General features: G+C 40.6%; 1 long non-coding RNA gene across 1 annotated transcript; it reads left to right on the top strand.

Moving 5' to 3' along the window:
• The first annotated feature begins 3542 nt into the window (after positions 1 to 3542).
• On the top strand, positions 3543 to 24524 carry LOC135205545 (uncharacterized). The gene is made up of 2 exons (XR_010312551.1): positions 3543 to 3679; positions 22201 to 24524. It is a non-coding gene; the product is annotated as an uncharacterized LOC135205545 (long non-coding RNA).
• The last annotated feature ends 1047 nt before the right edge of the window (positions 24525 to 25571 follow it).

Genomic DNA, 25571 nt, shown 5'->3' with positions numbered 1-25571 from the left:
GGCAGTAGCCGCGAAGTCTTCAGCCTAATAAGGTAGGAACCAAGGTTTATTAATACCTACAACATATGTTGTTTACCTGTCTATTTCAGTAGTTAGCTGTCTCTTACCCACCACCAATGGGTGCTAATCAGCTAAGTATATATCTGGCAGGGAAGTTGAATGTATAAAAATGATATTGTCATGTTACAATAAAGTTTTATACATACTTACCTGACAGATATATACGATTAATGGCCCACCCAGCCTCCCCGCAGGAGACAGGTGGAAGAGAAGAATTCTGATTAGAAAACGGGAATGGTTCCTAGTCCTGCCACCCAGGGCAGGGCGGTAGATCACCTGACCTACCGGTAGCGTGTGCCGCGAAATTTGAAATTCTGTCGGAGACGACGGAGTCTATAGCTAAGTATATATCTGTCAGGTAAGTATGTATAAAACTTTATTGTAACATGACAATATCATTTTAATAAATGTTCAGAAGTTGCAATGACACCTCAATGGATTCTGTTTTCGGGAATAACACTGGACATTCAAGCTTTTCAGGTTTTTCTCTTACATAAAAGAGTCAAGCCTTGTCTCCAAACAGTTTGAGAGTTCCTCACCCTCTAGACCTGATGAGCTCTTCAGTGGATAAGCTTATTGGGGACCCTGGCCTCAGTGGAGCAGTTGTGAAATTGGGCAGACTTCACATGAGGCCCCTACAATATACAATATACGCATCTTGAGAGCGAACTGGTGTCAGAAGACCCAGTCAGTCTGTAGTCTTCTTGATAATGGCAAAAATAAAAGATCTCCATTGGTGGTCATCAGAAGAAAAACTGCAAGAAGGAATTTCTCTTCTTCCCCTGAACTCCAACCTAGAGTTTTATTCTGACACGTCAGACCTAGGTTTGGGAGCTCTGTTAGGAAATTGCAAAGTCTCGGGGAAGTAGACGTTGGAACAATGATCTCTTCACATCAATATCAAGGAATTGGTGGCAGTTTACTTGGGCCTTCAGGCTTTTACTCCACTAGTCTCGGGTAAAATAGTGGTGATATATACGACCAACACTACAACCCTGTCGCATGTACGGAAGCAAGGGGACACTCTTCTCTCTACGAGGTAGCCAGGAGCCACCACCTCCCGGGCAGAGTAGAATCAGGTAAAACTCTTTCCTCATTTCATGCAGGGGAAAATGGTTGACGAATTAAGTTGTTCCTGTCAATCTCTACTGACGGAATGGACCCTGGACTCCAAAGCGTGCCTTGACCTAAGGAATTTATGGGGCAAACCTTCCATAGATCGCTTCACTACATCTAGAAACAATTACCGATCTCTTCACTACATCAAGTAACAATTGCCTTCCTCTCTTTTGTGCCTTCCACTAGGGATTGTCCGCTTTGGTCCTGACAGGATTCAGACTGTCAGGAGCCTTGTCAGAGCAAAAGGATTTTTGCAGAAATATGCAGAAGCTATTGCTAGATGCAGATGAATGTCTACTAGCAAGCTCTATCAGTTGAAATAGACAATTTTCAGAAGCTGTTACAGCAAAAATCATATCTCTTCTGAGACAACTGTAAGTCAACCAGCAGACTTTTTACATTTTTTAATATGGTCTTCAAGCATAGAGGTCTAGATCTATCCTCCAACCTGGATATAAATGACCTTATTAGATCTTTTAAAACTTTTAGCTGGAAAAATCTGATATATGTAGTTGTTGCCTGGAACCTGGATGTGGTGTTGAAGTGGCTCTCGACCCCCTTTGAACTCTTACACTCAGCTTATTTCCAGAACCTCACAAGAAAGACTTATTTTAGTAACATTAGCCACAATGAAATACGTTAGTGAGATTCAAGTATGCTTTTAATCCCTGGCCTTGTTCATTCATTATCAAGAATTTAGTGGACATCCTCAGACCAAAGGAAGTGGAAGATTAGAGGGCCATCAGACAATCTTTGGTGTTCTGTGAGGGACCCTTCATGGTCGCTTTCTAAGAATGCTCTTCCTTTTTTCTTGAAACCTAATTACCAAAGCCCATTCTCAAGTTCAAGAGGACACATCCACTCCTAAGAGTTGAGGCGCTTGAAGTTCAAGCAGTCGCCTCTTCTTTAGCCTTTTGCTATAGTATGTCAGATTCGATTCTGTAATCTACTTTCTGGAAGTCCAAATTGATATTCGCCTTGTTATTTTTAGGTCGTCGAGACGACGTTTGAAAATTGTAGTACGGTAGGGCCTTCGTCCGTGACTGGCATAGTGTTAGGGGAGGCATAAGGGCTGACTGTCCCTCTACCATCTCCTTGCCTTGTATTAATTTGTTTGAGTGTTTTGGGAAGCATGGGGATGTACCCGGAGTATCCTCCAGTTCTTAATTTAGTGGTGAGGGTTGTGGTGATTTTTATCTAGTCTAGGTTACAGCATTGGTTTTTCTGGTCCACACCCAGGGCAAGGGGATATTTTACTCTCTTTTTCAGCCATTGGTGTACTTCCATGGCTATTAAATTCCCACAAATATAGAGGCGGTTCCTGGCTGAAACTGCCACACCTTCTACAGGTTAAATGAGTGCTAATCAGAGGCAGTAATCACCTGCAGCAGCAGCTCTTACCAGGTAACGTACAATGATCATTGTTACAATGCTAGCAATGTGTCTATTTCAGTCATTATCTTTCTTTTAATGTTTTGTAGTAGCTGTTGTCCATGATTCCCACCTCCTTTCAATGTGGAATCAGCTATGTAATTCTTGTAAGCCACTTATGTAAAAATGATATTTTTGTGATAAAATAAGGTTTTACATATACTTACCAAGCAATTACATAATTGGTGCCCACCCTCCCGCCCCACAGATGGACATGATGGCTCAAGTAAATTCGAGTTCTCTGCTATTTTGTACCTAATGATCCCAAAAGTGGGCAGATTCTGATCACCTACACAAGCGATGACATTGGCACAGCAAATTTTTTATTTTGGACTGCCAAGGTAGGAAGCTTTCAGCTATGTAATTGCTTAGTGAGTATATGTAAAACCTTTTTCATAAAAATATCATATTAAGGAATTCAAGATTACTTGACTAGTGATATCAAAGTTCTGTAACATGATTGTATAATTTGTCTTGCCTGGAACAAACCTATCATATAAATTATTTTTATATTTGTTGTAGAGTAAAATTTACATAGAGGCAGTCTCCGGTTATCGGGGGGGGGGTTCCGTTCCCGGGTGTGTGCCGATAAGGGAACCGAACCATTAACCGAAACTTTATGGAGCCATAATGGTGCTTATGGCGCCAGTAACCGGTTATTTGTGCCATAAGCACACTTATGGCGCCGATAAGTGGAACTCAGCCCGTTATAGTGCCATAAATCACAGATTTTATGGCGCTAATCAAGCACCATAAAATTGGATTGCCAATAACCGGGGACTGCCTGTATTTCAATGTGCAAGAAGTTTATGGAAGTACAATATAGTATGAATAACAGTGGGGAATGTGTATCACTGAATTAATGTTGAGGTTACACGATTAATGATAATATCAGAGTCCCATGGAAAAATAATCTCTTGTCTTGCATTACAGAGTGTTGAGGGAGAGAACCACGAGCGTGCTGTTGAACTACTGAAGGCTGCGAGTGGATCCGTGAAGCTGGTCGTTCGCTACACCCCAAGAGTTCTGGAGGAGATGGAAATGCGCTTCGACAAACAGCGGGCGTCACGTAGGCGAACTTCCCAGTTACAGTAGAGACCCCCTAGTGGAGGACTGGCGAGTGCTGGTGTCAGTCGTTCGAGAGATGGGGGAACAGGCAGACAGCTAGCCAGGTTGATGGTTGACAGTTGTAGAACTAGTCAAAAGTCACTGTTTTAGATTAGACACACTGTCTTGCCACTGGATTACCGATAGAATTGTCGTGAGGTTTGCCGTTTCTTTTTTAGATGGGAGTTTTTTTTCAGTGATCTGTGTTCTTTTGTCTGTCCCTCCTACCAGATCTGGTGTTCTAAAGATTACCACTACAGTTGTTTAAAATCATTGCTCATTGTAAATCCCGTCTCATTGATATTTGTCTGGTTAAATTTCATTCAGTATGCAGTATAATCTAGGAATACATTTCATTTCATTATTTGATTTTTCATCACGATCAGTAGTAAGTCTTCATTTGGTAGTTCATGAAACCTCTGCCTTTAATGGCTTCTTTGAAAGTTCTAAATTTTCTTTATGCTTAATAGATTATGGAATTAAGTATTGGTCAGTCTAGGTGGTAGAATACGGTTTTGTTTGTTTTTTATGTTATCTTGTCGCAGGCAAATATCCAAGATGAATGTGTAGTTGACCTGTTTGGTACATTATTAGCTATATCAATCTTTGGTTCCTTTTACATCATGAATGTTAAATAATTGGGGATGTACAATAATAGGTATCAACCTTCTTGAAATTTTAGTGGTTAGGGATGTGTGACTCAAGGGTTGAATGAAGTAACTCTTAGGTATTTTGCTTGTATTTTTCATGCCTTTGTGCAACATCAAGAAAATCATATTGCAATACACCCCCTGAACACCTGAACTAGCCCTGGTCACTTACCAGCCCGAACCATCATTTATTAAAAATTTACCAAATCTTTGGTTAAAATAAACGATCAGTGTTGCCAATCTCCTGGCAAACACCCTCGTTACCTAGTTACCAGCCCACCGCTAGTAGCCCTGCCTCACGGGCCGGTCACACCTGCCCTCTCACGTCAATCCACTTATCGTTCGCGGTGGAGTACAGATGTATCCACAGCGAACTCCTTTTTGGTCTTGCCCGCTTCATTTGCACCTTTGATTTGATTGAATTTGGTGACGAATTACGCATCCCTTTGGATTACGGTTGGATTGCTCTTAATACCTTGTCATTAGACATTGATTCTGCAAAGGAAGAAACAACACAGGCTACGACAACGACTACTGCATCCTCGGCCACGACATCACAGAAAACGACGAGCGGGAGTTCAACAACGTATCGTCTTTGCCAACAATGCAAGAAAAGGATGAGTACCCTATGACACGATAGTCATTCCTTATGCGTAAATTGTAGGCCTGTTCAATATAATGTAAAGACCAGATGTTTGGAATGTCAGGAGTGGTCTTTGGACCAGATGTTAGGGTATCTCAAACATAGGAAAGGTCTCGTATTAAGAAGTAACTGTAGGCAGGAAGAGACTAACGTAGATCAAGATAAAGACTTAGAGACAGTGCTCTTTAAGAGACTTGAGAGTACGCTGACATCGAGTATGACATCTGTTACCGATTTTATGTCAAGATTATGTGAGGATAGATCGAGCAATAGGGATACTGAAATTACTAATCGTTCTGTTCCAGCTCCCCTGCCTGTTCCAGAATCAGCCCTAACCGGTGCTGGGGGTTATGGGGATCCGCAAGCCCACGGGCAGGATCCGCCGTCCCCCCTGGCGCGGAGCAGGCAGTGTTGGCAGCAGATTCCCCTTCCCTCGATGACATCTCTGTTACCGATTTTTTTTTAGGTAAAGATTATGTGAGGATAGATCGAGCATAGGGATACTGAAATTACTAATCGTTCTTTTCCAGCTCCCCATGCCTGTTCCAGAATCAGCCCTAACCGGTGCTGGGGGTTATGGGGATCCGCAAGCCCACGGGCAGGATCCGCCGTCCCCCCTGGCGCGGAGCAGGCAGTGTTGGCAGCAGATTCCCCTTCCCTCGATGTGTAAGTTCAGGATGATAAAAACTTAGGTCAGATATAGACGAGTAGAGATAATAGGCTACATAGTGTTTAGTTTAGGAAGAGAAGTGCAGGCTTCTTCGGGTCGGTTTTCTATTAAAAGTAGTAGTTTTTAGAGGCACAGTGTCCTTAGAGCATCTTTAGGCTTTTCCTGCTTCGAGTTCCTTGCATCAGAAGCTTTTAGGCCAGGGTTGGTCTTTCAGATATGCTCCTCTGTCTTTAAGGTTACTTTCTCTACGTATACGATACGATAATTGTTAATATCAACTAATTCTCCGTTCAATGCATATTGACTTACGATATTCAGTATGAAGAGAAATCGAATAAAATTAACTACGGTTAGCCTAGTGTTCACGATGATATACGTATGCATATTCAGTAGCCTAGCCTAACCTAAAGTATTCGCTGTACAACTATCGGTAGTTATTTTTATTTTGGCTAACGCTGTAGGCTTAAGGCAATCTTGACTTCGGATAATTCAATACAGGTGTAATTAAAAACGAACGAGAATCCGATCTGAGGATAATTAATATGAATGTAAACTCGAACAGAATGAGATCGGATTCTGTCGACTAAAGCATTATAATTGTATTATGTGTATCATCCATATTGGCGTAGTATAAACACTAAACTCGGCAGTCATTCACGCTGGAATCAGCGGATGACGAATACGGGTTTGCGTCGCCGTATCCATCTCATTCTCTCCTGATTGACTAAAATGACTAACGTAACAACACTCTCACTTATGCCAAGTTTGTACAAACGTCTTAAAGGAGACGTGTCTTCAACTATGTTGACATTTAATATAGTCAATGAGGTATCTATCTTGGGGCATATAAACAGATGTCAGATATAAGGAATTTGTATGCATGACGTCCCTTCATACGTTTAACAAACTATTGCCGTCAGTATTTACATTGAGCTGATGTCAATTACAGTTACAAATTATTACCAGTCGTATTATCAAATTACAATGACAACTGAAATTTAATATTAGGCCTAATAAAGTTAATTTAATTGCCTTTATATATTATTTTATTACTTTTCAATTAAATTATAATTACACTAGCTTGTCGTCAAACAGCACTATTGTAAGGAGGTGTGGTTTAGACAGACAAGGATGCCGGCTAGTCTATTTTTTTTCTCCTTGGCTTCAGATTCAACCATATCACTTGGTCTCGGCTAATGTTTTTGTCCTTAGTTAGCATATTAATGAATATCTGGATACTTAACTTATGTAACGAAGTCATACTGTTCGTCTTACGATGTAATTTAAGACCAAAATTTGACTGATACGTCTCATCGGAAGCTAGTTTTTCCCTCGGGTTAGATGGCGTTAAATTTAGGATTCCGTTCGTTTTTCACTCGTTTTCATAGGTATTACGAACCTTACACTTTATATACGTTATTAATCCTTTGTCTGTGTGAAAACAACAGTAATGAGCTCTTTCATGCTATTAGTTTCTTTTACCACGGCTGCGTTGGAATTCATACATAAGCTCGGGACTTCTGTCCAGGTTGCTGATGAACGTAATTTTGCCTTATTAGCTTCAGCTGCATTTATAACATGAATACAGTAATTACCGTCCCACGCGGATGAATACAATAACGGATGTTGCTATCGGATTCGATTAGTGTCACACGCTGATCAATACAATAAAGTGATGTTGTTATAGGAGTTCGATCGCATTAGCAACAAGTTCTCGTTCTTCGGTTGTTCATAGCTGTACGGAGTTAAACGATTATTATCGTTAAGATAATACCCTTTTAACTTGCTGCAATTTGCGGAGGTGGAGATATTAGACGATCGTAATTTCTCTCTCTCTCTCTCTCTCTCTCTTCCCTGATTTTATCTCTCTCTCTCTCTTTTCCCTGATTTTATATTCTCTCTTTATCCTAGACGATTGTGTTTCTCTCTTCTCTCTCTCTCTCTCTCTCACTTTTCTGATTTCATATTCTCTCCATATTCTCTCATCCTATTTCCACGCTCTCCTAACACTGGACTCATTGTGCACAGAGGTTTTTCTTCCTTTCACACCTTTTCAAACTTTCTCAATTTCCCTTCAGCGCTGACTGACCTCATACGTCCCAATACTCGGCCTTTGGCCTAAATTCTATTTTTAAACCCAACAATCTTGCTGTCTGAGTTAGTATTAGAGTAGGGGAGCGATATTCGGAATAGTATAAGGTATTCATGATATGATATATCACAAGAGGATTTTAAGTATTAGGAAAGATAGGAAAGAACATGTCTGGGTCTATCTGAGGGTATTCTTCCAAGTGCCAACCAGGCAGAGTACAGACAGGCAGGTACAACACTACAAGAGAGGAACATCATACGATCGACGACACCGTTGTCTCCTCGTACATGAGAGGGCCTAAGGCACATGGGAGGTCTTCAGTTTCCCTCCATACATGAGAGGCCGAGAGCCACATGGGAGGTCTTCAGATTCCCTCCATACATGAGAGGCCGAGAGGCCACATGGGAGGTCTTCAGATCCCTCCAATACATGAGAGGCCGAGAGCCACATGGGAGGTCTTCAGTTTTTCCTCTACTCAGGTGAGGCACATAGCCAGCTGAGAGGAAAACAGGTTTGTATCCCTTCCGCACTCAATGAGTTTTGACCTTAGGGTAGAGGTGCAGGAGTTTTTCCCTCCACATATGGCAGGCCTAGAAGGCCACACATGGGAGATTAGCTTGGACGAGTGACAAATGAACTTGAGACTGACTCGCGTACTCAATTATATTGACTGACAACTAGTACAGTGGAGGGCCGGGCAGATTTGATTCCCACCTCCAAATTAATGTTGTTAATCGGGCTAGTTCAGGTGTTCAGGGGTGTATTGCAATATGAAGTTTTATTGTAAAACTAATATTGTAATACCTACCTGAACACCTGAATGATTCCCACCCTCCTCCCCTCTCATACAGAGTTATTGAGTTATGATTGACGTGAGAGGGCAGGTGTGACCGGCCCGTGAGGCAGGGCTACTAGCGGTGGGCTGGTAACTAGGTAACGAGGGTGTTTGCCAGGAGATTGGCAACACTGATCGTTTGTATTTTAACCAAAGATTTGGTAAATTTTTAATAAAATGATGGTTCGGGCCTGGTAAGTGACCAGGGCTAGTTCAGGTGTTCAGGTAGGTATTACAATATTAGTTTTACAATAAAAACTTCATTTTCTTAGGTTATACAGATTTGAAATAGATTTTAGACCAAGAGAAACTTTTTTGCTATGTTCAGAGTTTTAGGTGTAGCCACTTTAAAGGCCATTGAAAAATACAGACCTGTCATTTACACTAGCCCACAATGGTTTCTTTGTGAAACAAACACTTCATTCCTGTATCAAAAGAAGAAGATTGTATGCTGGCCGGATAAATGCAGTTTTACTTAAGCCCCCTTCCTTCATGAGGAGGTGCAGTGCATTATTACCCTAAAAACAATTTATCTTGTTGTTACTAGTGTATATTTATATTTTTATGCATATATTTATTTATCTCTAGCTTCTTTGATAACTGATCTCTTCTTTCTAGATTTCCTGTTATCTTCTGTAAATTCTTTCAAATGAACACTGTATTCTTTGGAAGCATGAATTTAAAAGTTGGTGGCCTGAGTAGTCTTGTTCCATATGAATAGGGGTTTGTCTTCTCAGCAATAATAAATAATAGTGAAATGCAATCATTATTTGGCAAAACTTATAGCAGTCAGAGATGGATTCTGGTTTTGAAAACTAAATGATTTCCTTACACATAAATGGGGACTATCTTACACATGAGAGAAATGCTGATGATTATTTACATGATTGGAGAATGCTAAGGTTGTGACATTAAAATTAAAAAAAAACATTATTTGATAACTAGAATTGCAGAACTTGTCATAAAAATTATAATTCTTGCATACTTGGGACTCAGGATCCAAAGCAGGGCCAAAGTATGATAGCTGTCATCAAGGACAGGAGATACCATGTAGCTGTCATCAAGGACAGGAGACGCCATGTAGCTGTCATCAAGGACAGGAGATGCCATGTAGCTGTCATCAAGGACAGGAGACACCATGTAGCTGTCATCAAGGACAGGAGACGACATGTTTAGGATTTGTAAAGAAGACTAGCATGGTCTAAATGTAAATGACAGGGTTGTTGTGAAACTACTGCATTACAATTTTTGTATAAGAAGTTTTAGTTTTTATTATTTTCAGGAGAAGAAGCATAGTTTAAAATTTGAAAACATCAAAACCTGATTGAAGAAAAGATAAGGGTTTACTAGCATACTGAATGGAGTCAGTTTTTTTATTTATTACCATAATCTTTAAACACCTCGAACAATTTCTCCTTCACCACTGAAATAATTTTGCTCTTTTTCTATTTAACTTTTGTCGGTGCACTATCGTGATCCATAGATTGTTTGGTCATGTATGCAGTCATCCAAAAACAGTTAAATTTTATTTTTCCACAGTTGAGTATTATTCATTTGAGAGGCCTTGGAATGTTCTGTGGGATAGCAAAGAAGGACTCGCAGATTCACATGAACCTATTAATTTGGCATTTAATATGGTTAAGCTAGAGGAATTGTATCTTACTTATGGGGTGCTTAAAGACAAAATTCCTTGATAAATTGGACTTAGATTTGACTTGTGTCCTGGTTAGACACCACTTATTTTAGTAAATTACAAATGGAAGAATTGAATTTCATGTGAAAGTAGCCAAAGTTCCTGATCCCAGGACATCGGTAGATGAGCAATTGAGAACAAAAGGGATGGCTTCTTTGAAGTTATATGGAACTTCACATTGAATTATGATATTTTTTGGACCCTTATGTTGCATTTTTTACAGCAGTTCACTAAGTTTTATAATGGAAGTAACACTAATATAGAAGCTATAGCAAGTTTGGAGACAATTTGCAGAAGCTTCAAAGGACTTTATTATTAAGATGCAGGAAACAATAAAGTAAAACTTTTTTCAAAGACTAAAGCTTGGTAGTTATTTATTTAATGTTAGAATGGACTTAGAGGCCATGGAAGTTATTTGAAATTCAGAGGAGAGGGTTAGGAATGGAGGGAATCATGGAGAATTATTCATAGGATTTTTTTATGATACTGAAGATGAGGATAGATTTAAACTTTCAGGGAGTTTTGCTCGATAGATTTTACTTGATGCAAAGTGGAAAAGGTAGTCTCTTGTTGAGTGTCTACTGCTAAGATGACAAAAGTATTCTGTTGTTGAGCATCTACTGCTAAGATAACAGTTGGCTTGGCTGGTGAGCACTACCACATTGATCCTATGGTTCCAGGCAGCTAAGAACTTCACTTTTGTTAAACCTGCTGACAACAGTCTGTATTCTTAGTCATAGCTGTTCTTATATCGAATTATTTTTAACTATGTATATCTAGTTATGCAAATAATTCCTGTTACAGTTTTTTCTTAATGAAAATTGAATCAAGTTCCTTATACAGAAATTGTCTCTGGCAGACTGGGTTTTTTACCACCTTGATTTGTCATATTTGCTAAGTAAACGTTTATTTATCAGATTTGACAACCAAACGAGAGTTAAGTATTTGAATGCAATGTCTGGTTAAACTAATTGATCATAATTATGATTTTCTGTTTAATATATTTGACTACTCATTTATGCATAAGGTTGTTTACTCATTTATGCATATTAATGGTTGTTTATCCTTCTTTCTGTTTTTCCCTGTAAGGGTTGGTGTCAGTGCATCTCGTATGGTGCACTTTAGGCATTACTTGAAGTTCTCTACAGCATCTCTTTGGTGCCTAGCTGCAGCCCCATTCATTCCTTTTACTGTACCCCATTCATATTCTCTTCCATCTTTCCACCCTTTCCTAACAGTTGTTTCATACTGCAACTGTGAGGTTTTCCTCCTGTTAAACCTTTAATAATTATAATGATAAAACCTTTTTACTCCGTTTCCCTCTCAGCACTGAATGGCCTCATCATAGATCCCAGCGCTTGGTCCTTGGCCTAAATTTTATATTCCATTCCCATTGCTTCCCAACTACACTCACTTCTTGCAACTGCAGCCCAGACTACATGAAAAGTGAGGATCTTATTGTCTGGGACCAAAGGATCCATGAGCACATATGATGCTGATATCCAGCTAGCAGATGATCTTCTACTTATTTTAATGCTGGTGTGAAGTGTCTGGTATTCATGAAGACCAAGAATATGGGTTAATGTGTATGATGGCTTTACTGTATTGGATAATTTCATTTTAATTTTCAAAATTGCATTATCCTCCACCTTAAATATTTATATGTTCAGACATAGAAAACAGTTCTGTAAATAGCCAACGTGTTGCAAAGTTCGGTAAAAATCTGGCCAGCTTAGTCGATTTCTTCCGAAAGTACTGTCAGTTAAGCGATCAATTAAAAACTTCCTTTTTGATTTATCATTTTAAGCCGAGGTAAAACTATGTTGTGTAATGCACTTGTGCATGCATGTGCTTGTAAGAGTAAGGTGTGACTAGCACTGCTTTTGCTTTGTGGAAATATTTTCACTCTACACTTGTTACGGTATGTTCTGTAAGTAAACCAAGATTTTTTTTATTTATGATGGGAGATTTGTATACAGTGTCTTTTAGATATAAATATTCTGCTCTTTGCTCAGGATTTGTACTGAAAAATTTTGTATTTTGAGGACTGATTAAAATTAAGAGTAGCTAATAATTAGGCTGTGCCCACATAACATAGACTGTCCTTAATGTACTTCATTTATCAATAACCAGATTTTTTCTTTATGGGGATTTTTGCCATCAGTGTACCTCACTCTGCACTGTAGGCATTACTCAAAGCTCTTTGCAGCATCCTTTCAGCCCCTAGCTGCAACCCCTTTCATCCCTTTTGCTTTACCTCTATTCATATTCTCTTTCTTCCATCTTACTTTTCACCCTCTGTTAACAATTTTTGCAGTACTATTTCAGTGCTGAATGACCTCATAGTTCCCAGCATATGACCTATGGCCTAAGTTTTATATCTATCAGATATCACAAGTATTAGATTCCACAAGCATTTCACATTGTCACTATTAGAAATACATAGTAACTCGTATGATTTGCTGTTGGGCACCACATTGTTGGTTTATTTTAGGATTTTCATAAAATTTCCTAATTATTCTTCATGCGTTTTAGGTTGTAATGCTAAGTTAATACCATAAGTAGTTTTTTGCTGATAACTGCTTAATGATGCTATGTCCCTATACTTACACAGGATTGTTTTATATGTAAACTAACCTGATGAATTCAGTTCCCGCATGGATTACTTGTACTTAACAGCTTATTAACTCGAGGAAACCACCCATGATCCAAGTTTAATTAACAAAGCAGAAAATTAATTTTCACTGATAATTTTTAGCAGGACAGACTTGCATTACATCATTAGGTAACAAGCATAGGTTCTCACACATTTCTATCATCAGCAGGTTGTCTTGTTTGAGTTGCTGTCTATTTTGTTTTCCTCATTCAAGATTTTTATTCTGATAAGTTCAATTTCTGTCCTGATTTGTGGCATAGACTTATTTGTTATGCATACAATATAAATTCCTGACATTACGGTTTATGTTAGTCCATGTACCTTATCTGCGTACATGGATCATGTGATGTGGAGGTGATGTTTAAGGGCCATCCTCAGCAATTATGAGGATATTTCTCCATGTACTGAGGACCTAATTGCTCTTGAGATGGTCTGCCAAAGCTTGTCAGTCCTTGACAGAGAGATGCTTTATGGTCATTTCTTAATGGTGACACATGTTGGCAGCATATAGAGAGTGCAGAAGAGACAGTTAAGAATGCACTTTTTTCTTTGTGCTTTTTTATTCTTTTGATCTCACTCACTCAGCCTAAATCAGGTAAAAGCTGTGTACTCTCTTAATCAACTCTGCTACTTGTGGTGGTTGGGAACCATGTTGGATGAAATAAGTCACACATTTTAAACTTTTCCTTGTTTGTGTTGTATCATTCATGCTTTTAACCAAGGGCTAAGTCCTAGGAGGAAGGCCCTGAAAACACTGGTTCACTGATGATTTTTTTATGGAATCTTGTGACACTACACAAAACAGTAAAGACATCATGATGTATAAAAATATGCTTGTGACACTACACAAAACAGTAAAGACATCATGATGTATAAAAATATGCTGTCTTGTAACCTAACAGGAAACTGGGTCAGTGACACTGACAGGTTACTAAAGATGTGGTTTCAGTCAGTGTTATGCAAACAAATGCCAGGCTTTTTGAAGCTTATTTATGAGTGTTCATTCTGAAGTAGTTCAGCCAGATCACCATGTTTTTTAGTCTAAAAGAATGTTACTAGAGCTCTGTTCTGTAATAGAGGAAGTCAGATCAAGGTGGAGTTAGTTGTTGAACAACTAGGTTTTTAGTATTTTGTTTTTGATATTTTATTTTATAAGCGACCAATGTAGGTGCGCAGCTCAGTTTCTGTCTGAAAACAGTCACTCTTTGGTAAGCTGCTTTGTTTCAGTCTAAAAAGATGGGCTCTATTTGTCATGCTGTTTTATTTTTCTACTGAAAGTGATTTTGAGGTGTATTTTCAGATTTCATAGTTGTTCTCTTGTTGAACAAAGGCAGTGTTCTTTTTCACGAATTGCCAACTCCAGTTTTTTTATTCCTGGTCTTGAATTCCTGTTATCATGAGCTGTTCATGACATGACAGTTTCTGATTGTTTTGTATTAGCCTGGTTAGTAAATCTAAGTTGATTACAGTCGACCTCCAAAAACTAACGTTAAATTGTTAATAAGCAACCAAAATACCGTTAATAAGCAACCAAAATACCGTTAATAAGCAACCAAAATACCGTATGAAACTGCAATTTCTCGCTAAATACCCGCCATGCCTCTTTTACTTAGATTAACCCTTTTTGTTTTAAAGAGAAAATTGCACTGAAGAGTTGTGTAAAATGTAGGTGAAAATAACAAAAGGAAATACATTATAAAACAACAGAACAACTTCATTTTCAAGTCATTATGAAAGCGTGTATGAAAAAAAATTTGTATTAATTTGTTTTAAAAAATTTAATTTTGTTCATGAAACTTACCTGTCAGATATATATATAGCTGTATTCTCTGAAGTCCGACAGAATTTCTAAAACTTACGACACACGTAGTGGGAGTTAGGGTGGTTAGTACCCATTCCCGCCGCTGGGAGGCGGGTATCAGGAACCATTCCCATTTTCTATCAGATTTCTTCTGTCGCCGGTGTCGTAAACACCTGTTTACACACCTCCGCCTCAGGATTTTGGAAAACTTTTCATATTGCTTGAGTATCCTCTTGACTTTTTGGTTTTTTGATTGGATCGATAGCTTGGCATACGTGATTTGGACTGTTATTGATTTTGGCTTAGATTTTTCCCTTAAAAATGTCTGGATGTAGTTCTGCTAGCGCCAGGGTGTGCTCGAAAGTGGAATGCAAGGTTAGGCTTCCAAAAGCCTTGGTTGATCCTCACACATTGTGTAAAGGGTGTAGGGGGCAAGAGTGTAGATTTGATTTGCGCTGTAATGAGTGTGAAAGCTTAGATGATTTGCAATGGAAGACGTATGAATCCTACGTTAAGAAGTTAGAACGTGATAGGATTAGGAGGTCTTCCTCCAGGAGTAAGTCGGGTAGCAGACAGGGTATTAATGTATCCCCTTCTAACCCTCCTTTAGAATTTGTGTCTCCTAACCCTGTAGTGTTGCCTTCGGGCCCTCAAGTGGTGTCTGCGGAGGGTAATGCCCTTTCGCTTATTCTAGATTCATTGAAGACGCTTGAATCTAAAGTGCTTGCCCTTGAAAACAGGCAAAATAAGTGCAGTGATAGTGCCCCTAGTGAAGTGGAGGGGGCGTCAGATCGGCCCTATAGCGCCTCTAGGCTGGTACCTCTGCCGGACTCCCAGGACTCAGGGAGAGGGCATGTCGAAGGCTGAAGGAGGGTTACGGGGAACCCCCACCGATCTGGCGTCCCTTCAGCAGTTCCTGTGGACGCTTCCCAGGCTGCTAAGGAGCGTGGCTCGAGCACGTATCCTTAATGGATTGTTTCTCGTCTTCCGACGCGTCCTCCCCAGCGCAAGGGGTGGGAATCTCGATCGGATTCGCGACCTCTGAAGAGGACTCTTCAAGAGCTGGACGCTTCACGTCATGCTATGTCTGAGTGGCATTCTTCTCCGGAAAGCGTAGCCTTTCCGCCCCAGAAGAAGTATAGGACGTCATCCGACGATGACGCCCTCGAGCGCCCCAGTCGCTCTAGAGCCAAGGCTGTTCTGGGAGAAGGAAGGAAGGCGTCCCCTCGCCCCTCTCCTTCTCGCAAGCGCAGCTCGTCTCCGCGTAAGGAGACATCTCAGACGGAGATCATCATTGCGATGCAGCGGCAACTGGACGCTTTACTGAAACAGAAGGAGACGGTCCCGCGTCGAAGGAAAGACGATAGACTGCCTATCAAGAGATCTAAGCAGTCTTCTCCAATGGCTCCTTTTTCGTCCCCGTCTTCTGATATTTCGCCCTCTAGACGTCGTTTTGCTCCCCAGGGTTCATCTAGAGGTGACGTTAGACGCCAAGTTAGAGAGAGTTCTCTGCATGCTCCTCTCCCTTCCCGTAGAGAGGACGCTCGGCGTTCCGACTTCGACGCTTCTGCTGACGACGATTTGCGTTCTGCACCTCTTCGACATGTCAGTGTTGACGCTCAACGTTATGTTAGTCGGGCAGTGGATCAAGTTTCTTTGCTGGACGTTCGGAAGGACGCTTCGCGGGACGGTAGAAGAGTCTCTTTGATGGACGCTCCGTTGGACTCTTCGCTGGACGCTCGGTTGGACGCTGATTTGGACGCTCGAGAGAACGCTACATTGGACGCTCAGATGGACGCTCGTAGACGTTCTAGTAAGACCTCTGTGGACGCGAATGTGGAAGTTCGCTGTCACTCGGATGTGGTTCCCGAGCCTTTGGCACGTTCGCCTCTAAAAGGTACTCCTGATCCTGTTACTGTTAAGGATCCGTTACCCTCGTCTTCTTTTCATCGTTCAGATAGGAGACTTGGAGCTAAAGGACTTCTGCCTCTTCCTTCGGACTTGCACTCAGGTAGGGAAGAAGGAGAACTTAGCGGTTCTTCGGAGGATGTTGATGATGATCAACCTGCTACGTCTGCCTCGTCAGATTATCAAGTTTTGGCACGACTACTTCGTGATTCGTTTGGCGATACTTTTCAGCCAGCTGCTCCTCCTTCTCCTCCTTCTCAGTTTTCGTCGTCGAAGACAAGTAAGTCTCCAGGTTTCGTGAAGATGAAGACGTCGTTATCTACGAAAAGAGCTTTCCGGAAGGTAAACGCCTGGATGGAGTCTAGGAAAGCAAAAGGAAGAACTACTTTCGCCCTGCCTCCGTCTAGACTTAGCGGTAAGGCAGGGATGTGGTATGAGACAGGCGAGGAATTAGGATTGAAGGTTCCTACGTCGGCTCAAGGTGATTTTGCCAGCGTGGTGGATGCCTCAAGGAGGGCCCTTTTAGCATCGGCTAAGGTTTCTTGGACGACTTCCGAACTGGACCATCTTTTGAAGGGACTATTTAGGTCCTTAGAAGTTTTCAACTTTTTAGACTGGTGTCTTGGAGCCTTAGACAACCAATCTCGTAAGCCAGACTCGATCAGCTTGGGGGAGCTGTCCAGTGTATTGTCATGCATGGACAAGGCCGTCAGGGATGGCTCAGAGGAGTTAGCCTCTCATTTTTCAGCAGGGGTTCTTAAGAAAAGGTCGCTTTATTGCAACTTCGCGGCTAAGTCTGTCTCTCCCGCTCAGAGGACAGAACTTTGTATGCTCCCTTCTCGAGTCATCTCTTCCCCCAAGCTATGGTGAAGGATCTGGCAGTGAGTCTGCAGGAGAAAGCCACACAAGACCTGTTGGCTCAGTCTTCGAGACGTCCGGCTGGCCCTTCAACATCGTCTGGAACGCAACAGTTTAGAAAGCAGAAGCCCTTTCGTGGAGGGACTTCCGCTAGATCGTCTCCTCGAGGAAGAAGCCTTCCTAGAGGTAGAGCCCCTTCCAAGTCTAGGGGTAAGAAGTGAGAGATCGTGCCTTCAGTCACCGGTAGGAGCCAGGCTGCAGTTGTTTGCAGAAGCCTGGAGAGTAAGAGAGGCAGACACCTGGTCTCTCGACGTCATAGAGAAGGGTTACAAGATCCCTTTCATAAAGCCGCCCCCCGACCCCGTTGTACTTCCTACTCCCAGGGACTTGTCCCCACGTATCCGCTAACAAAGCGAAAGATTCTTTTCGACCTGCTCGAGCAGATGCTCGAGAAAAGAGCAGTGGAACAGGTTTTAGACCTGGCAACGCCAGGATTTTACAACAGATTGTTTCTTGTACCGAAAAAATCGGGAGGGTGGCGGCCCGTCTTGGATGTAAGTCGTCTAAACCTCTTTATAGAGAAGCAGAGGTTCAAGATGGAGACACCTCAGTCAGTTCTGGGGGCCTTAAGACCTGGAGATTGGATGGTATCACTCGACCTCCAGGACGCCTACTTTCACGTCCGATACATCCCCAATCGATGAAGTACCTTCGGTTCGTATTGAAAGGGAAGGTCTTTCAATTCAGGGCTCTTTGTTTCGGACTGAGTACGGCCCCTTTTATCTTCACCATCTTAATGAAGAACGTGGCGAGGTGGCTCCATCTTTCCAACATCAGAATCTCGCTCTATCTAGACGACTGGCTCATACGAGCCTCCTCACAGACCCGGTTCCTGAAGGATTTGAAGACGACTCTGTCTTTAGCTGCGTCCCTGGGACTTCTGGTGAACTTCGAGAAGTCACATCTGACCCCAACACAGTCCATCGTGTATCTGGGGATTCAGATGGATTCAGTGGCTTTTCGGGCTTTTCCGTCCCAGGAACGTCAGCAACAAGGCATAGAAAAAGTGTCAGCCTTTCTAGGGAAAGATTCATGCTCGGTGAGGGAATGGATGAGTCTGCTGGGGACCATTTCCTCGCTGGAGAAGTTTGTTTCCCTGGGGAGGCTACACCTCCGACCTCTTCAGTTCTTTCTGTCGGACTGCTGGACAGAAAAGGACAACTTCGACATGAAGTTAAACATCTCGGAAGAGGTGAAGAACCATCTAAGATGGTGGCTCGATCCGTGGAAGCTGTCAGAGGGCGTATCCCTCAAGCTTCAGAACCCCGACCTAGTGTTGTTCTCCGACGCGTCATCCACGGGGTGGGGAGCAACTCTAGGGGGGGGAGGAAGTGTCAGGTACCTGGAGAGGGGAAGGTAGGTAACCTGGCATATCAACTTCAAAGAGCTGGCAGGGGTTCAATTAGCGCTCCAGTTCTTCCAGAACAAAGTCTCCCGTCGTGTGGTTCAGATCAACTCGGACAACACCACAGCCCTGGCATACTTGAAGAAACAAGGAGGAACACACTCTCGCTCCCTGTTTTCTCTAGCAAAAGAGATCCTGCTTTGGGCGAAGGAGAGAGAAGTCACAATATTGACAAGATTCATTGCCGGAGTCGAGAACGTCCGGGCAGATCTCCTCAGTCGACAAGGACAGTGATTGCCGACAGAGTGGACTCTCAATCAAGAAGTATGCCAGGAACTGTGGGGTCTTTGGGGATGCCCCTTAGTGGACATCTTCGCAACATCAAGGACGGCGAGACTTCCTCTGTATTGCTCCCCGGTTCTCGATCCGGGAGCAGTAGCAGTAGACGCCCTTCTATGGGATTGGACGGGCCTGGATCTCTACGCTTTTCCCCCCTTCAAGATCCTGGGGGAGGTGATGAGAAAATTTGCAGCATCGGAGGGGACGAGGTTGACCTTAATCGCCCCCTTTTGGCCCGCAGCGATCTGGTTCACAGAGGTGATGTTCTACCTAGTGGATTATCCGAGATCTCTTCCGTTAAGGAGAGATCTACTCAAACAGCCCCACTTCGAGAGGTACCACAAAAACCTCTCCGCTCTGAGTCTGACTGCGTTCAGACTATCCAAAAGTTGGCCAGAGCGAGAGGTTTTTCGAAATCAGTGGCTAAAGCTATCGCCACCGCGAGGAGACCATCATCAATCGCGGTTTACCAATCGAAGTGGGCAGCCTTTAGAAGTTGGTGTAAGAGAAAAGGAGTTTCCTCTACCACTACCTCTGTGAGCCAGATCGCCGACTTCTTGCTTTATCTGAAACAAGATCTAAAGTTGGCAGTGTCAACTATTAAAGGCTACAGAAGCGTTCTATCTGTAGTCTTTCGCCGTAGAGGTCTTGACCTCGCTAACAATAAGGATCTCCATGATCTATTGAGATCTTTCGAGACGACCAAGGTACCACTACCGAAGCTACCTTCGTGGAACCTGGATGTGGTCCTAAAATATTTGATGTCAAATCGTTTTGAACCTCTTTCATCTTCGTCTCTACGAGATTTGACGAAGAAAACTGTATTCCTAACTGCTCTGGCGACGGCGAAGAGAGTTAGCGAAATACAGGCTATCAGCAAACACGTCGGTTTCAAAGGGCATAATGCAGTCTGCTCTTTGAATATGTCGTTTCTGGCCAAAAACGAAAACCCTTCCAATCCGTGGCCTAGAACATTCGATATCAAGGGTATGGCAGAGATCATTGGTCAAGAGCCAGAAAGAGTCCTGTGTCCTGTTAGGGCTCTTAGAGAGTATATTCGTAGAACGAAGGATTGCCGAGGTTCTGCAGAGAACTTATGGTGTTCGGTCAAGAGACCAAACATGCCCATGTCCAAGAAGCACTGGCATTCTTTTAAGAAACACCATTAAAGAGGCGCACGCTTCTTGCAAAGACAGTGACTTGAAGATACTTAAAGTTAACGCGCACGAAGTAAGGGCTATTTCGACCTCAATAGCCTTCAGAAAAACATGGCTCTTAAAGACATTTTAAGTGCTACTTTTTGGAGGAGTAACTCAGTGTTCGCCTCGCACTACCTACGGGAGGTGAGAACGACCTATGAAAGCTGTTACTCTCTCGGACCATACGTCGCCGCAGACACTATTTTGGGGGCAGGAGGTAGCACTCATCCTTTCCCATAGAAAAGGGTAGGTGAGTTTTTTAATATTTGTATGTTTATGGTTGTAGGGTCGGCTGCCGAGTACAGTCGTCCCTTCCTTTAGCCTTTGGTATATGGGAGTTTGTTGTTAGGCTAACTTAGGTGGTGGTTTTTGCCTCGTTGCCCTCGGAAGTATGGTCATGGTCTAGTCACATTGTGGTCCCGTCCCCGTTGACAGATCATCTAGAGCGCACCAACTACATAGGTCACTACCTTGTTGGTAACTCTAGTGAAGCAGAAGCAGGCTTGGGTGACAGTAATCACGAAGTCAGCTATGCTAACAGGTAAGGAACCAAGATGTCAATCATATACATTTATATGTTTTCTAAAATCCTTTTTTCTGTCTCTCCCACCGCCAAAGGTGGGATTCAGCTATATATATATCTGACAGGTAAGTTTCATGAACAAAATGATATTGTTAAGATACAATAAAGTTTGTTCATACTTACCTGGCAGATATATATAATTTTAGTACCCACCCACCTCCCCTCAGGAGACAGTGGAGATAGAAATCTGATAGAAAATGGGAATGGTTCCTGATACCCGCCTCCCAGCGGCGGGAATGGGTACTAACCACCCTAACTCCCACTACGTGTGTCGTAAGTTTTAGAAATTCTGTCGGACTTCAGAGAATACAGCTATATATATATCTGCCAGGTAAGTATGAACAAACTTTATTGTATCTTAACAATATCATTTTTATGAGAAATATTTTTGTTTCCCAATTTGTGACAATTTAGATTTTGAAGAAAGGTTTTTAATGTTAACGTTTTCATATACTACTGTACAATATTGTGCTGCAAAATTTACATAAGTTGTTCATGGGTTGGGTTATAAGATTTTTGCCTTAGCAGCTAACCCATTTAATGCTTCTACTTCTACTACTGAATTTTTTTATGTTGTTTGTGTCAGCTTTGAGGAGAAATAGGAAGTTGGTTAATTGTATTATATGATAATCACATTGAGATTCAGCTGTTTAGAATTTGCAATTGCACAAATTGCTGGGCACATTGGAAACATGCTGTGATAATTGCAGTTATGAAATATATTACACTTTTTCTGATGTATTACATGTTGCTGCAGTTTTTAATTAAAAAGCACCTAGATTTTTTTTATCACTCGATGCTTCGTAACAATCAATACAAAAGAATTGTAACTTCTTGCTTTGCGCACTGCCAAAATGCCAATTTACATATATTGCACAAAGCTATACTTGAAGACTTATGGTCAAATTTATGAAATCATTTAGTAAATTATTGTACATGTCATTTTTAAGAGTAAAGTTCTTATTATTTAAAATTGTAATTAATGATACAAGCCTAAATTCCATGACTTGCTAAGCAAGCTTCTATTGGATAGAGAGTTGTACTTATTTGTGTAGTAACATTATAAAGTGTTCTGAAAACTTCTGTACTCTTGCATTGAAACATTTTTTTTACATGGGCTGTTCATGTGTATGTTTGTCTTCTCTTCGCAGGTGGGAACCAGTGGAACTAATCATCCTACGGAGGCAGGAATTTGCAAAGACACCAAAGATGTACCCTTCTTGTTGCTTCGTGATAGATGTCATTCCTCAGTGTGTGTAGCAAGGACCCTCTATTACTGACGATGTTTCACTCGATGTTCAAAGTTATGCAGAGAAATTTTGGTATTTATTATGTACCCTCTTGTAGATTATTCTATCATAGTATTGTCCTTTAGTTATAGTATCATATTTCTTTTCAGTTATTGTGTATGAGTACTTAAATTACTTTGCAAGACATAGGTGTACGTAGGAATTTAATTTTACGGGTGTATCAAAGTTATGAAGGTAATAGCAACACCTTAAATATGTTAATTACAAAATTGTTAACGTAACGCAACCTGAGTTTGGTTATAGATTATTTATAATTTTTAAGATACCAGCTTTCATAACTATGGTTTTTTTTTTCTTGGTGACAATCTTTCCATAAATAGGTGCCTAGTTATGGTAGTATTTATTCAGTTAGATGTGTTCTGTGTAAACATTCCTCTTCACTACCTATAGAATAATATTGTTTCCAAAGAAAGGGTTATATAGGTAAGATTTTAAACAAGTACATGTAAAGATTTCTTGATTATGAAGGAGTTTTCTATTCACATTCATCTTATTTTAGGATGAAAGGCAACTCTTATATTCAGTAACTTATAGTTTGTATCTGTTATTTATGAGTATTTTACCTGACCCTTGTGTTGAGAAACATTATTCAACTATCACAGACATGACTTCTCCCAGTTAAGTGTAAGACATTTGCCATATGTGCAGATTATTGTTGTTTCTCTGACTGTATTAATTAGGTAGATTTCGGTACCTTCTTGAAATTGAGTAGCTAATGTTTCAGAAGCCTATTGTGGTTTATACAGTAGCAATACATACAGGAACGAATCTTTAGAATCCTGAGCCAAGACCCCAAGTGAAAGTATGTGTTTGTTAACAAGCTTTCAAACTAGCAGTTGATTACGTTTCAGTACTTATGTTATACAATTTTTTTTTTATCAATTTGGAAAGTGTTTAGCAGATGAGAGTGAGGTACATGACCATATTATTTATGTAAATAAAAAAAATATGAAAAATGCAATTAGCACATAAGTCGGATAAAAATGCATATGTTTATTTTACTGGACCTATTGGAGAGGTGACAGAAAGAGTTTATAAAGAATTGCAACCAGCATTTTTTAGTTTGTTCCGGGTAATACATACTTTTTGTAATGAAAGAGGCACCAGACAAACTTGTATATAGTGGGGTTGGGTTTTTCGTAAGCCCCTCTAGTTTGTGCTTGATGCCGTGATATAGTATCCTTTTTTGGCCTTGCTGCTAAATCTGGTTAAGTCCAGTGTCTAGTCTAATAACCTTACTTGATTTAGAATTCTCGTCTTAAAAAGGCAGCTATAGTTAGAGGAGCAATAAATAAAATGGTGTAAACAGTGGGCGAGGGACATACTACCTTAAAATTAATTAGATTCAGTGATGTGGTTTATTTAGGCTATGCCATCATGGGATATGACATTAGAGCTTCAAACTAGTTTCACCATAACCTAACACTTAGTAACTGTCAATTTGGAGATCCACAAAATCAGATTTTTGAATGACATCACAGTAAAATGTGGAATAAAGGAAGAAAATCTAGACTAGTAACATTGCTGATAGTAGTAGTCAAGAAATGAAGATAGACTAGTCTACTGTTGGACCATAGCAAACAACAGTCACAAGCAAATGGTGCTAAGAGGAAGCAAATAGAAGAGCTTAAAGGACGAGCATAAACAACCACATGAAATTGGCTTCATAGCATGAGAAACTTTACAAACATTAGAGTTTAGGTCAAGTTAACTAAAGTTTGAGCTCTGGCGTATTACAGCTGTGGTATTGTTTTGACAGGTTTTATTAATGAATTGGGAGTTCATAAATTTTTGACATTGTGTTAATGTAACAAGTTGTACATTTCAGATGTTTACGTTACACATCACATAAATTTAGTCTTAATTTGGTAATGAATGTAGAATGGTAATAAAAAGGTAATTGTTTAAAATATTCTCTCTCATTTGGAAAACTTGCAAACTTGCAGTTTTTATGACGTCGGCAAGTACTGTACATTCAGTCAAGTAGAGGAAAAATTCTTGGTAAACCAGAATTCTGATGCTGGTTAAATGCTACGATATATAACAAGTGATGTTACAATAAAAAGAAGAGAGGGAGAGCTTTTAATGACTTGAATTTAATTGTACTTTTCTTGTTTCCTAAATGTGTTTTATAATGTAAGGGTTGAATAAAAACTTTATCATCAGTATTGCTTTTTATTTTATGCATGATTGTAATTGTATATGAATTGAGAAATAGGAGGGAATGTATCAGTGAAAAATAGCCATTTTTATCGTGGGCAAGATGGCGGGGAATAAAATTCTCTGTATTGAATGTACTGGATTGTGGTACCTAAGTCATTATTATTTTGGGTCAGCAAGCCTCGAGTCCTGTAGAGGGTAGTGTCATCAGTGCACCATAAGCAGAGTTCTTTGCAGTATTCCTTTATGGTAAACGGGACAACTACACTTTTTTGAACAAGCAGGGAAGCAGGATATTAGAACCTTTACTTCACCTACCTGTCATGATCTTCAAATCTTGACTCTTGTCCCAAGGAGGAACAAAGCAAGTTGCTGACAGCTTCAGCAAGATGGGTAAGTTCTTCCCTCAGAATTGTGAAGTGGCTTTAACATCAAGGTTTATATCATGTATATATATTGGTTCTTATTTGACATTGGCCATTTCTGTCTTCACAGTTTTTCTTCATAGGTTTCAGATATATTGCTCAAGTTGAAGCATTTTTATAGATATGGAATTAATGAAAAGAAAATTTACCTTAAACTTTAGTGTAATGGAAACTGGTTGTTCTATTTTTATTTTGAAACATTTTATTTATAATTTGGTGTCAAATAATTGATTTGAACATAATAGAAGAAAAAAAGATTAGCTCCTACACGATTACAAACCCTCGGTCCTTTACATAAGGAATTACTTTCGGAGTAGCTGGAATTATGGCCGTTAAATTCTTGAACAAGGTGGTTAGGCAGTAACTACCCAGCCTGCCCGGATGTAAACACACTACTTTGCTTTCGGCCATCTTCTGATGAAGACGTGTGTTTGTGAGCTCTTGCTGACTGGCCGTTGATCATTTTCCTAGTGGGATCTTTCTTTTTGTTTTTAAATAAATATGTATATACAGTGTTTGATATTAATATTAAATTATATTCAATTAATATGCAAACCCACTTTTTGCAATAGCCTTTATAGCCACCTTTCTACTTTGTGTTAAGAGTCGGTGGCAAAGGTATGCCAA

Source organism: Macrobrachium nipponense, chromosome 24 (genome assembly GCF_015104395.2).
Source record: "Macrobrachium nipponense isolate FS-2020 chromosome 24, ASM1510439v2, whole genome shotgun sequence".
Taxonomy (NCBI): domain Eukaryota; kingdom Metazoa; phylum Arthropoda; class Malacostraca; order Decapoda; family Palaemonidae; genus Macrobrachium; species Macrobrachium nipponense.
Note: the sequence above shows the minus strand (reverse complement) of the source record. Positions and strands in the feature narration are given on the sequence as shown.